The following is a 14974-nucleotide window of genomic DNA, read 5'->3' as shown; positions in this document are numbered from 1 at the left end:
TTCTTCACTTTCTGCCATAAGAGTGGTGTCATCTGCATATCTAAGGTTTTTGATATTTCTCTCAGCAATCTTGTTCCAGTTTGTGCTTCATCCAGCCCAGCGTTTCTCATAATGTACTTTGCCTATAAGTTAAATAATCAGGGTGAAAATATACAGCCTTACTGCTGCTGCCGCTGCTGCTAAGTTGCATCAGTCCTGTCAGACTCTGTGGGACCCCATAGATGGCAGCCCACCAGGCTATGCTATCCCTGGGATTCTCCAGGCAAGAACACTGGAGTGGGTTGCCATTTCCTTCTCCAGTGCGTGAAAGTGAAGTTGCTCATTCATGTCCGACTCTTCACGACCCCATGGACTGCAACCTACCACGCTCCTCCGTCCATGGGATTTTTCAGGCAAGAGTATTGGAGTGGGTTGCCATTGCCTTTCCAACAGCCTTGATGTACTCCTTTTCCTATTTGGAACCAGTCTGTTGTTCCATGTCCAGTTCTAACTGTTGCTGCCTGATCTTCATACATACTTCTCAAGAGGCAGGTCAAGTGGTCTGGTATGCCCATCTCTTGAAGAATTTTCCATGGTTTATTGTGATCCACAAAGTCAAAGGTTTTGGCATAGTCAATAAAAGCAGAAATAGATGTTTTTCTGTAACTCTCTTGCTTCTTCCATGAACCAGTGGATGTTGGCCATTTGATCTCTGGTTCCTCTTTTCTAAAACCAACTTGAACATCTGGAAGTTCACAGATCACATATTGCTGAAGCTTGGCTTGGAGAATTTTGAGCATTACTCCACTAACGTGTGAGATGAGTGCAATTGTGTGGTAGTTTGAGCATTCTTTGGCATTGGCTTTCTATGGGATTGGAATGAAAACTGACCTTTTTCTGTCCTGTGTCCACTGCTGAGTTTTCCAAATTTTCTGGCATATTGAGTGCAGCACTTTCACGGCATCATCTTTTAAAATTTGAAATAGCTCAATTAGAACTTCATCACCTCTGCTGGCTTTATTCATAGTGATGCTTCCTAAGGCCACTTGACTTCACATTCCAGGATGTCTGGCTCTAGGTGAGTGATCTCACTGTCGTGATTATCTGGGTCATGAAGATCTTTTTTGTACAATTCTACTGTGTATTCTTGCCACCTCTTCTTAATTTCTTCTGCTTCTGTTAGGTCCTTACTATTTCTGTCCTTTATTAATCCCATCTTGTATGAAATGGTCCCTTGGTATCTTTAATTTTCTTGAACTCTCTAGTCTTTCCCATTCTATTGTTTTCCTCTATTTCTTTGCACTGATCATTGAGGAAGGCTTTCTTATCTCTCCTTGATATTCTTTGGAACTGTGCTTTGAAATGGGTATATCTTTCATTTCCTCCTTTGTGCTTTGCTTCTCCTTTTTTCACAGCTACTTGTAAGGGCTCCTCAGACAGCCTTTTTGCTTTTTTGCATTGGTTTTTCTTGGGTATGATCTTGATCCCTGTAAAAGGGATGTCCTGTACAAGGTCATGAACCTTTGCCCATATTTCATCAGGCACTCTGTCTATCAGACCTAGTCCCTTAAGTCTATTTATCACTTCCATTGTATAATCGTAAGAGATTTGATTTAGGTCATACCTGAATGGTCTAGTGGTTTTTTCCTACTTTCTTCAATTTCAGTCTGAAATGGCAATAAGGATTTCATGATATGAACTACTGTCAGCTCCCAATCCTGTTTTGCTGATTGTATAGAGCTTCTCCATCTTTGGCTGAAAAGAATAGAATCAATCTGATTTCAGTGTTGGCCGTCTGGTGATGTCCATGTGTAGAGTCTTCTCTTGTAATTTTGGAAGAGGGTGTTTCCTATGACCAGTGTATTCTCTTGGCAGAACTCTATCAGCCTTTGCCCTGCTTCATTCTGTACTCCAAGGCCAAATTTGCCTGTTACTTCTTGACTCCCTACTTTTGAAAGTCCCCAGAATGAAAAGGACATCTTTTTTGGGTGCTAGTTCTAGAAGGTCTTGTAGGTATTCACAGAACCATTCAACTTCAGCTTCTTCAGCATTACTGTTCAAAGTATAGACTTGGATAGCTGTGATATTGAATGGTTTACCTTGGAAACAAACAGAGATCATTCAGTCTTTTTAAGATTGCATTTCAGACTCTTTTGTTGACTACGATGGCTACTCCATTTCTTCTACAGAATTCTTGCCCACAGTAGTAGATATAATGGTCATCTGAGTTAAATTCACCCATTCCAGTCCATTTTAGTTTGCTGATTTCTAAAATGTCAATGTTCTCTCTTGCCATCTTCTGTTTGACCACTTCCATTTTGCCTTGACTCATCGACCCTAACATTCCAGGTTCCTATGCAATATTGCTCTTTATGGCATTAGACCATTACTTAGCAAATCATAGTATGACTAGGTATATGAACTGTTTTTTTTTTTTTCTTTCAGAATTTAATATAGTCTGATTACCTAAGAAGTAGATTCCTCATTTACTTTTTATGTTATTTTTTTTCTTTCTGTTTTATTGAGACATAAGTGACATACAACACTGTATACATTTAAGTTCTACTGCATAATGATTGACTTACATCATGAAATAACTACTACAATAATTTTAGTAAGTCTCCATTATCTTACACAGATACAACTGAAAGAAGTTTTTTTTTCTTTGAGATGAGAACTGTTCAAATTTACTCTCTTATTTTTTTTAGATAACATAGAACAGTGTTAATCATGTTGTGGGTTGTACTCTTTGTACTTATTTATAGCATAACTGAAAGTTGCACCTTTTGACTACCTTCATCCAATCTCCCTCCTTGCCAATCCCTTCACTTCTGGTAACCACAAATCTGATCTATTTCTCTAAGAGTTAGTTAAATATTTGAGTTATAATTGACCTACAATGCTATAATTCTTCCTGCCTGGTAAACAAGATAGTGATTTGATATATGACAAAAATAATCACCACAATACATCTAGTTACCATCTGTCACCATTCAAAAATACACAGTATTATATTTCTCATGCTTTACATTTATCTCTATGATTCATTTACTTTGTAACTGGAAGCTTTTACCTCTTAAATTCCCTTACCTATTCTGTACATCCTACCATCTCCCTCTCCTCTGCCAATCACCTGTTTGCTCTTTATATATGACTGTATTTTGTTATGTTTGTTAATTTTTTAAAATATATTTCATATAGAAGCAAAATCATATGATATTTGTCTTTGGTTTATTTCACTTAGCATGATACCCTTTAAACCCATCCACTTTGTTGTAAATAGCAATATTTATTTCTTTTTATGGTTGAATAATATTCCATTGTATATATCTTGTGTATATATATCACATATTCTGTATCCATTCATCCTTGATGGACACTTAGATTGCTTATATCATGGCAATTGTCAATAGTGCTGCAATGAACACAGAGGTGTATGTATCTTTTCAAATTTGTGTTTTTTCATTCTTTGAAAATATGTCTAGAAGAGAATTGGTAAATCATACAATATTTTTTAAGAATCCCCAATACTGTTTGCATAGTGACTGTACCAATTTATATTATCACCAACAGTGCACAGTGTTTTCTTTCTCCACATAACTTCCAATCCTTGTTTTTTGCAAAAGGTTTTTTGATAAACCCATTCTAACAAGTATGAGGTGGCATATTATTGTGGCTTTGATTTGCATATCCCTGATAATTAATGATATCAAGCATCTTTTCACGTGTCTGCTGGCCATCTTCATGTTTTTGGTTTTTTTTAGGGGTAGAGGGAAATGTCTATTGAATTCTGCTGATTTTTGTTGGGTTACTGTGTTTTTTTTTCATCTTTTTTTGATGTTGAATTATATGAGTTATTTGCATATTTGGGGTATTAACCCCTTATCAGACATATTGTTTTCAGATAAATTGTCTCCTTATTTATTTTTAAAGTTACTTTTCTTGTTATTGTTAGTTAAAATTATTTACCAACCTACAGCATGATTTGGTTCATTAGTTCATTGATTTTAAAAGTAAAATATTTCTGATTATTAATGATACAATTAAGTTTAAGTTATACCTGTAAAAACCAGAATTATATAAATCTGAAGATTTATATAATTTTATATAACTATATTTTTATATTTATATCATATATATATTGTTATATATAAAAATATTTATATATATTTTATATAACTGCATTTTTAGTAATGAAATAGTAAAATAATATAAAGCATGTTGAATATTTATTTTCCAAATAACATCACTATGTTGCAAAGTTTAATATGAATCTGAAATTCACTTAAGGAAACACTCTAATCATTTCTTTGCTGAATAACCAGTGATCATATACAATGCAATAGTGGAATTGCTAAGGATTAATTAATTTAAGGTTTAGGAATATTGACTGTCAATTTGTTTTAACAGTTTTATAGTAGAGAAGGTCTTCCAATTTGGTAACTCTAAAAGGAAAGCAAACTGATACAATGCTATATATTTAAATTAAGCATTCTATTTTGGCCTTGACACATCCAAAATAAGAACATTATTCAACAGCAGCACAACTTGTCTATGTATTAACCAAAACTATTGGACCTTAGTGTCCTCTGTAGACATTGAAAACAATTACTCAATGGGTCGAAAGGTGGTTGTTTTTCACTGACTTGAAAGAACATATGCAATAATTAAAATTTGTTTAAAAAAGTGACTACCTTTTTGAACCTGGCTTGAGTAAATGATGACTGAGAAGTTTTTCATGGAATTGATTTTGGACACTCTCAGCTAGACTTTAGGAAAAGTTCCTCTGATCCTTTATATTTGACAAGCATTTGACAATTGAACCGAAGATCTTTTTCCATTATATACAGGTCATTTTATTCACATGTTTGCAAAAGATTATGAATGTGCAGAAGAAGTAAAAACTATCACTTGCTAAAATTCAAATCTTTTTAAAAACTTACCCAATTCTCTTGTTCTTAAAGAAATATAAAGTAGAAGGCAGGCTGCTTCAGATTTATGACCTCACCACCATCAACAGCTTTTTAATTAGCTGACCAAATGGAACATTTTGCTTGTAGTTTTTGAGCCTGACAGTGAGAATGGGAAAATTTTAATTGTTTTACTAAGAAGACTTTCATTAAATAATTTCCAAATAGTCTATGTGAAGCTTTCCTCTTTCATGGAGATGATAATTGTAAGTAAAAGTACTCTCATTTCATTGTGGTTATTGTCCTTGATAACTATTTAGGGATAGTTTAAAGCAAGCACTGCAGGGTGCTTTTCATTTTGTGGAGAAAATCAGAATGCTTAACCATGCAATTACAAAATCAGAAAGGTCTCTATATCTTTAGATAACTTCAAAAATTGAATATTTTTCAACCTGTCATGTATAGAAAGAGTCTCCTGAATGCTTAACTATCTGACAATACTGAAAACTCCTAACACCTTAAAGGTGCTAGTGAGTGCCTGCCCTGTAAGAGCAGAGACTTGCTCCTTAATGTCAGAAAAAAGTGTAACAGAAAATGCTTTGATTGCATAAAAGTGCATATATATGGAATTTAGAAAGATGGTAACAATAACCCTGTATTCGAGACAGCAAAAGAGACACTGATGTATAGAACAGTCTTTTGGACTCTGTGGGAGAGGGAGAGGGTGGGATGATTTGGGAGAATGGCATTGAAGCATGTATAATATCATATATGAAATGAGTCGCCAGTCCAGGTTCGATGTATGATACTGGATGCTTGGGGCTGGTGCACTGGGACGACCCAGAGGGATAGTATGGGGAGGGAGGAGGGAGGGGAGTTCAGGATGAGGAACACATGTATACCTGTGGTGGATTCATTTTGATATATGGCAAAACCAATACAATATTGTAAAGTTAAAAAATAAAATAAAAAGATTAAAAAAAAAAAGTGATGGTCTAGGAAATCTCAAATCAGAAAGGAGAAAGGCTATTGAAAAGTGATAATATTTCATAGGTCTTCTTAGTTTCTATTTCACCAATAGATGATTTCAGGAGTACCCAGGTTATGTTGATATTAATAAAGGGGAACTGTATGAACTTCATGTACATCAGTAAATGAGCAGACCTGTGGCAGATTCATTTTGATATTTGGCAAAACTAATACAATTATGTAAAGTTTAAAAATAAAATAAAATTTAAAAAAAATAAAATAAAATAAAATTAAAAAAAAGAAGAAAAGCCAGAGTTTATGAATATAAATGTTATGCCTGATAACTCAGATTGTCTCTATCCTGTTGTTCAGTTGCTCAGTCATATCTGACTCTCTGTGACCCTAAGAACTTCAGCATGCCAGGTTTTCCTCTCCTTTACGATCTTCCGGAGTTTGCTCACACTCGGGTCCATTGAGTTGGTGGTACCTTCCAACCATCACATTCTTTCTTGCCCCATTGTTCTACTGCCATCAATCTTTTCCAGCATCAGGGTCTTTTCCAATGACTCAACTCTTCTCATCTGGTGGCCAAAGTATTAGAGTTTCAGCTTCAAAATCAGTCCTCCAATGATTATTCAGAGTTGATTTCCTTTAGGGTTGACTGGTTTGACCTCCTTGCAGTCCAAGAGTCTGCAACACCACAGTTCAAAAACATCAGTTCTTTGGCACTCAACCTTCTTTATGGTCTCAAGAGTCTTCTCCAACACCATAGTTCAAAAACATCAGTTCTTTGGCACTCAACCTTCTTTATGGTCTCAAGAGTCTTCTCCAACACCATAGTTCAAAAACATCAATTCTTTGGCACTCAACCTTCTTTATGGTCCAACTCCCAAATCCATACATGACTACTGGAAAAACCAGTTTTGACTATACAACCTTTTGTTGGCAAAGTGATATCTCTGCTTTTTAATATGCTGTCTAGTCTGGTCATAACTTTTCTTCCAAGGAGTAAATGTCTTTTAATTTCATGGCTGCTGTCACCATCCACAGTGATTTTGGAGCCCAAGAAAATAAAGTCTGTCATTGTTTCCATTTTTCCTCATCTATTTGCCATGAAGTGATGGGACTGGATGCCATGATCTTAGTTTTTTTAATGTTGAGTTTTAAGCCAGCTTTTTCACTCTTCTCTTTCACCTTCATCAAGAGTCTCTTTAGTTTTTCTTTGCTTACTGCCATTAGGGTGGTGTCATCTGCATATCTGAAGTTACTGATATTTCTCCCAACAATCTTGATTCAACTTGGGTTTCATCCAGCCTGGCATTTGTCATGATGTATTCTGAATATAAGTTAAATAAGCAGGGTGACAATATACAACTTTGATGTACTCCGTTCCCAATTTTGAACTAGTCCGTTGTTCCACGTCTTGTATTAACTTGTTTCTTGACCTAGATACAGGTTTCTCAGGAGGCAGGTAAGGTGGTCTAGTATTCCCATCTCTTGAAGAATTTTCCACAGTGTGTTATGATCAACAAAGTCAAAGCTTTAATGTAGTCAGTGAAGCAGAATTAGCTGTTTCTCTGGAATTCTCTTCCTTTTTCTGTGATCCAACAGATGTTGGCAATTTGATTCCTGGTTCCTCTGCCTTTTGTAAATAAAGCTGCCTATCTAGAAGTCATCAGTTCACATACTGCTGAAGCCTAGCTTGAAGGATTTTGAGCATTACCTTGGTAGCATGTGAAATGAGCACAATTCAGTAATTTGAACATTCTTTGGCATTGCCCTTCTTTGGGACCGGAATGAAAACTGAAAATTTCTATTCCTATGGCCACTGCTGAGTTTTCCAAATTTGCTGGCATTATGTGTGCAGCACTTTCACAGCATCATCTTTTAGGAATTGAAATAGCTCAGCTGTAATTCCATCACTTCTACTAACTTTATTCATAGTAAAGATTCTTAAAGCCCACTTGTCTTCATGCTCCAGAATGTTTGACTATGTGAGTAGGCACACCATTTTGGTTATCCGGGCCAGTAAGACCTTTATTTGTGCAGTTCTTCTATATATTCTTGTCACCTTTTTTAAATATTTTCTGCTTCTGTTAGGTCAATACCGTTTCTCTCCTTTATTGTGCCTATCTTGGCATGAAATATTCCCTTGGTATTTCTAATTTTTTGAACAGCTCTCTAATCTTTCTTATTCTATTGATTTCTTCTATTTCTTTGCATGTTTCACTTAAAAAGTCTTTCTTATCTTGTTCTTTGGAACTTCACATTCAGATGGGTATATATTCTTTTTCTTTTTCTCTGTCTTGGTCTTCCTTTTTTCTGTGGTGAATCTTTGTCCTCCATCTTCTTTTCTACTGGGTAAACTTCCTATAACTCTTTAAGTTATATATTTATACACTATTACAACATTTCCAAGATACCCCCCAAGAAGTATTATGTGCTATTATGAATATCATTTTATTAAAGCTATGATGACTTATTTTCTATTTTTTTACATTTTATTTTATTTTTAAACTTTACATAATTGTATTAGTTTTGCCAAATGATGATTTATTTTCAACTTTGAATTCTCGAAAGATTGACACAAGCATGCATCTGCACATACACATTGTCAATGTTGTATCAATTGACAATACAAAAAAATATAGATAGTTTATGTGTAGGTGAAAAGCAATAGGGACTTTCTGTTTTAAATCCTCTTTTATAGCTACTCAATACCCATGTAAATACATCTATCCATTTTTAAACTTTCATATAACAGCAATATCAATGACATGCTTTTGCCCTAGAGGATGCAACTATCTGTATGTAAGGAAAGAAGTGATTATTTTCTTCAAAACTGGACAGTAAGTTCATATCAGTTATTATATCCTTTTCTGAATGATACTAATTCCTTTTCAAGATTGTCGCTTCAGTGTTACATTAAAATCAAATATTAGATTTTAACATTATTATAAGACCCTCTCATTTTATTACCATCATAAAAAGGCTGTGACTTAGCTCAGTTCTGGCTCAGTCTCTTGTATGGTAACTCAACAGCAGTCTGTGTTCATGACACTTATAGTTTTTCTGAGTAAATATGCAAATAATACAATAATAGGCTCTCAGCCAGGATACTGTGGTTAATTAAGTCACTGATATTAATCTCTGCAGGTCAAAACATTTCAATTGTCTCTCTGGACCTATGCTCACCACAGTTGCTTCATTTGTTAGTCTAGGATTTAAATCAAACCCACTGAAATTAGAGAATCCAGGTCAATGGAAACATTGGCCACTATCATCACAGATGTTCAAAGAATAAACTACAGAGAACTTAGAGTTCTGTTTTTGGAGATCTTTTTGCCAACACATTTTCAAGATGTTTCAAATATTTTTCAGATTGGTATCCTAGGACCTATCATTAAAGAGGAATCCACACCAAGATGACTATATTCCTACATATTTAGATTCCTTCTTCCCAGTTTACCAAGGAAATTCTGGCAATTAATTTATTAATGTGGGCCACTGTGTAGACCAGGTTTCAGCCAATTAACCATGAAAGTGTTAAAGTGAAAGTCAAAGTTGTCAGTCGTGTCCAACTCTTTGGGAGCCCATAGACTATATAGTCAATGGAATTCTCCAGGTCAGAATACTGGAATGGGTAATCTTTTCCTTTTCTAGGGGGTCTTCCCAACCCAGGGATCGAACCCAGGTCTCCTGCATTGCAGGCAGATTCTTTACCAGCTGATCCACAAGGGAAGCCCAAGAATACTGGTGTGGGTAGCCTATTGCTTCTCCAGTGGATCTTCCTGACTCAGAAATTGAACCATGGTCGCATGCATTGCAGGCAGATTCTTTACCAACTGAGCTATTAAGAAGTATTCTAAACTGCTTGAGTTTACAGTTGAATCAGAATCTCTGTTACATCATCTACAATATTTGTAGAGACATATTTGTTTGATCTAATGCTACATCTTGTCCTTCTTGATATAAACCCTTAGAATATAGCCCCACAAAATATGTCTAGGATTTTGCTCATATAAATTAGCAAAACTTGGCAAATCTTTTAGGATATAAGTTTTCTTCTCCCAAGTTATGCTTTCTACTTGTTTCCTAGAGGCACTAGTACATGCTCTCTCGAAATGGATATGAAAGGTAGGGGAAACAGGGTATGGAGATTAGAGAATAATTAATCATATAAAGTAACTGCCTAGGATAAGATTATCACAGAAATTTGAAGCAAAGAATAGCTACTGTGTTGCCAAGGTAGAAGGGGCTGATTCTATTGGTAAAAAAGGCTTGAAGATCTTGAGTTTCTTAATTACTTGGAATTTTATCTTGTTATTGTTCAGTAGCCCAGTCATTTCCAACTCTTTGAGACCCTATGGATGTCACACACCAAGCTCTCTGTCCCTCATCATCTCCTGGAGTTTGCCCAAGTTCATGTCCATTGCATTGGTGATGTCATTCAGCCATCTCATCCTCTGTTTCCCCCTTCTCCTTGTGCCTTCAATCTTTCCCAGCATCAGGGTTTTCCAATGAATCAGCTGTTTGCATCAAGTGGGAAAAATATTAGAGCTTCAGCGTCAGGGTCAATCTTTCCAATGAGTATTCAAGGTTGATTTCCTTTAAGATTGACTGGTTTGCTCTCCTTGCTGTCCAAGGGACTCTCAAGAGTCTTCTCCAGCACCACAGTTTGAAAGCATCCTGCTGCCTTCTTTATGGTCCTGCTCTCACAACCGTAGGTGACTACTGGAAAAGCCATAGTCTTGACCATACTGACCTTTGTCAGCAAAGTGATATCTTTGCTTTTTTAGCACATTTTCTAAGTTTGTCATAGCTTTCCTGACAAGAAGCAATCATCTTCTAATTTCATGACTGCAGTTCACCATCTGCAGTGATTTTTGGCACCCAGGATGAGGAAATCTGTCACTGCTTCCACTTTTCCCCTTCTATGTGCCATGAAGTGATGAGGCTGCCATAATCTTGTTTTGCTTTTTTTAATATTTAGTTTTAAGTTAGCTTTTTTACTCTCCTCCTTCACTCTCATCAAGAGGTTCTTTAGCTCCTCTTTGCTTTCTGCCATTAGAGTCGTAGTATCTGCATATTTGAGGTTGTTGATATTTTTCCTGCCAATCTTGATTCCAGCTTTTAACTCGTCCAGCCCAGCACTTTTCATAATTTGCTCTGTTTATAAGTTAAACAAGCAAGGTGGCAATAAACAATCTTGTCATATTCCTTTCTCAATCCTGAACCAGTTATTCCTTCCATACAGTGTTCTAATTGTTGCTTCTAGACTAGCATACGGGTTTCCAGGAAATAGGTAAGATAGTCTAGTATCCTCATCTCTTTAAGAGTTTTCCACAGTTTGTTATGATCACAGTAATTCAAGTCTATGGCCCAACCACTGATGCCAAAGAAGCTGAAGTTGATCAGTTCTATGAAGACCTAAAAGACCTCCTAGAACTAACACCAAGAAAAGATATCCTATCCACTCGGGATTGGAATGCAAAAGTAAGATGTCAAGAGACACCTGGAGTAACAGCCAAGTTTGCCCTTGAAGTACAAAATGAAGCAAGCCAAAGGCTAACAGAATTCTGACAAGAGAACACACTGATCATAGCAAGCACCATTTTTCAACAATACGAGATAAACTTTACACATAGACATCACCAAATGGTCAATACTGAAATCAGACTGAGTACATTCTTTGTAGCTGAAGATGGAGCAACTGCATACAGTCAGGAAAAACAAGACCTGGAGCTGACTGTAGCTCAGATCATCAGTTTCTCATAGCAAAATTCAGGTTTAAACTAAAGAAAGCAGGGAAAACCACTAAGGAATTCAGGCATGACTTAAAGCCTGTTTGAATATACAGTGGTGGTGATGAATCGATTCAAGGGATTAGATCTAGTAGACAGAATGCCTGAGGAACTATGGGCGGAGGTCCATAATACTGTACAGGAGGCAGTGTACAAATCGATTCCAAAGAAAAAGAAAAGCAAAAAGGCAAAGTGGTTGTCTGAGGAGGCTTTACAATTAGCTGAAGAAAGAAGAGAAGTTAAAAGCAAGAGAAAAGAAAAGATACACTGAACCAAACACAGAGTTCCAGAGAATAGCAAGGAGAGACAAGAAGGCCTTCTTCAGTGATCAAGGAAAAGAAATATAGGAATCTTATTGACATGTCCTCAATTCCTACCCTCTTGTCCCCAGTTCTTACTAAATAACATGGTATGTAAGTCACATGTGATGCTCTAAATTCTACTTGCCTTGCATGATTATATTTTGATCTTATTTTAGTGTCATCACACAAACTTTTTCTCTGATTGGATCTTGATCTAAGAGTTTAACAGCCTGGCATGGTGTGCGTACTCAGTCGTGTCCAACTATTTGAGACCTTATGGACTGTAAGTCTGCCAGAATCCTCTATCCATGGGATTGTCCCAGTAAGAATAGTGGAGTGGATTGCCATTTCCTCCTCTAGTGCATCTTCCCAACAAAGGGATCAAACCTATATCTCCTGTATCTCCTGCATCCAGCAGGTTGATTATTTTACCACTACTTTGGTATTATTTTTAAGTAAACTCTCCAGTACAGTCAAAAATAGTAAACATCCTATAATTCTTATAAGCAGTATCCACCCTAACAGTTTAGTTCAGTCTTGCCTTTACTAGTCACTTCATCCCAGGAATTAGGTGTATAAATGACCATTTGCCTGTGTATGTCATGATTACCTATGGTTCATTTTCCAAATGTGATAAGGTCAATATTTACAATCAGGTCAGATAAGTACTCTCAGATTTTCAGATTTAATGGTTTGTTCCATGGGGATGTTCCTTAGCACATCTATCAGTTGATATCCTGTCATTGTAAGAGATACTACTCTTAATAGTTCCAGTAGAAAGAAAATTGATTAAGATCCTGTTATCTGTAGGCATATGCTAAAGGAGCAAAAGGGAAAAAGAGAGGTTACATCAAGCTCAGGAATCTGCTGCCTATCCTGAATTCCTGAGCCCATACACTTGCTGAGTTACTGGAGATTCTGAGGTTGCCATGCCATAACTGTACCCACGGCTACTGAGCAGGATGCAAGGATTCAATCTTCTTGCTGCTGTGGTTGCAACTGTGTTAATATAGTTGTTGTCTTCAGCCTTCTGCAGTCACTGTTGCTTACCTTGTGTGACTACTACTATTATCAGTCACTTCCAGAAGCACAGAAATGTGATGTCCATTTTCCTCCACCTTTCAGTCTCTCATTTGTGGCTCCCAATTGTAACATATTTCTTGAGAATATTCTGTAGATAATTTGTTTTTTCTTTTGAAATAAGCAACAATGATTTAAATATCAAGTTGTCAAATAAGTGAAGTAAAACTCAAATTAAATTTAATTAAAAAATAAATTATAAAGATCAAATTGAGGACTTATAGGGAAGGGGAAATAATTGTCATAAATTTTATCTTAAATTGGGTGGAAGAGTAATATTTTCATACATAGAACATCGTATACTTTTACCTGGTATTACCAATTACTTCCTTTTCTCCAGATTACTGCTTCTTTAAAGCACATCAGAATAATCACCCTCATATCATCTAAGATGATGCAGTCTGAAAATTTTCTCTGTATTGAAAATGATTTTCTTTCTTTAATATATATAGACATACATAAGCATGTATATATATATATATATATATATATATATATATATTTGAAGGTGTTTTATAAATTGTATTTAAAACAAAATGTGGATACAATCATTGAGACTTTTGCTTTTATTTATTTATTTATTTATTTTTATGGAGAGGAGAGACATTGCTCCTGGAGAAAATGGTTCAAAAATACATAAACTGACATTGCATTAGAAAGGGATTATTACATAAAATCACTATGCAAAAGTAATTGTTTTTAAAGTTGAATAACAGAAGAAACTAATAAGATATCATATTTCCCTGTCATGAAAGACAATTTAATCTATAAATGTTATTGCTGTCAGTATTTAGGGGTCAAAAGACTTTTAAGGTCAAAAGAAAGCTCTGTTTTCACAAAAACATCTGTAAATTTTGAAAAAATGAGATCTGAAGAATTCCTTGCAAAACTAAGAAAAGTACTGGTACCCAGAAATCTATGAAATGTTTAATGTCAGGAAGCACTAGACAAATATAAATTTCTCAATAATTTTCAAAGCACTGTCATCCAATATAATACTGACATTGTTCAAGTATAGCCACTATACTTTGGAGCATAATAACTGTCCAATAATTATCTCACAGCTGTTTATTAGATGCTTGCCTTATTTTGTTTTTTAGTACATGTATGTGTTTATGTCTACCTTTACTATTTTCCACTCGATTTTACCTTATTCTTTTCTAATATCTTCTTTCTGTACTCTCATCAGGTTTTAAAAAACATATTCTCTCTATAATGCTTTTGATGGAGAGGAGCAACCCCATGACCAAGGCCAGGGGCAGTGGCTGGGAGGACCAACCCCACGTCCAAGGAGCCGTGGCTGCGCGGGTACAGGAGGGCCTAGAGGAGCTATCCCATGTTGAAGGTCACGAAGGGCGGTGTTGAGGAGATATCCCTCGTCCAAGGTAAGGAGCAATGGCTGCGCTTTGCTGGAGCAGCCATGAAGATATACCCAATGCCCAAGGTAAGACAAACCCAAGTAAGATGGTAGGTGTTGCAAGAGAGCATCAGAGGGCAAACACACTAAAACCATACTCACAGAACACTAGTCAATCTAATCACACTAGGACCACAGCCTTGTCTAACTCAATGAAACTAAGCCTGCCCGTGGGGCAACCCAAGACGGGAGGGTCATGGTGGAGAGATTTCACAGAATATGGTCCACTGGAAAAGGGAATGGCAAACCACTTCAGTATTCTTGCTTTGAGAACCCCATGAACAGTATGAAAAGGCAAAATGATAGAATACTGAAAGAGAAACTCCCCAGGTCAGTAGGTGCCCAATATGCTACTGGAGATCAGTGGAGAAATAACTCCAGAAAGAATGAAGGGATGGTGCCAAAGCAAAAAGAATATCCAGCTGTGGATGTGACTGGGGATAGAAGCAAGGTCCGATGCTGTAAAGAGCAATATTGCATAGAAGCCTGGAATGTCAGGTCCATGAATCAAGG

Source organism: Bos javanicus, chromosome 12 (assembly GCF_032452875.1).
Source record: "Bos javanicus breed banteng chromosome 12, ARS-OSU_banteng_1.0, whole genome shotgun sequence".
NCBI classification, from domain to species: Eukaryota; Metazoa; Chordata; class Mammalia; order Artiodactyla; family Bovidae; genus Bos; species Bos javanicus.
Note: the sequence above shows the minus strand (reverse complement) of the source record.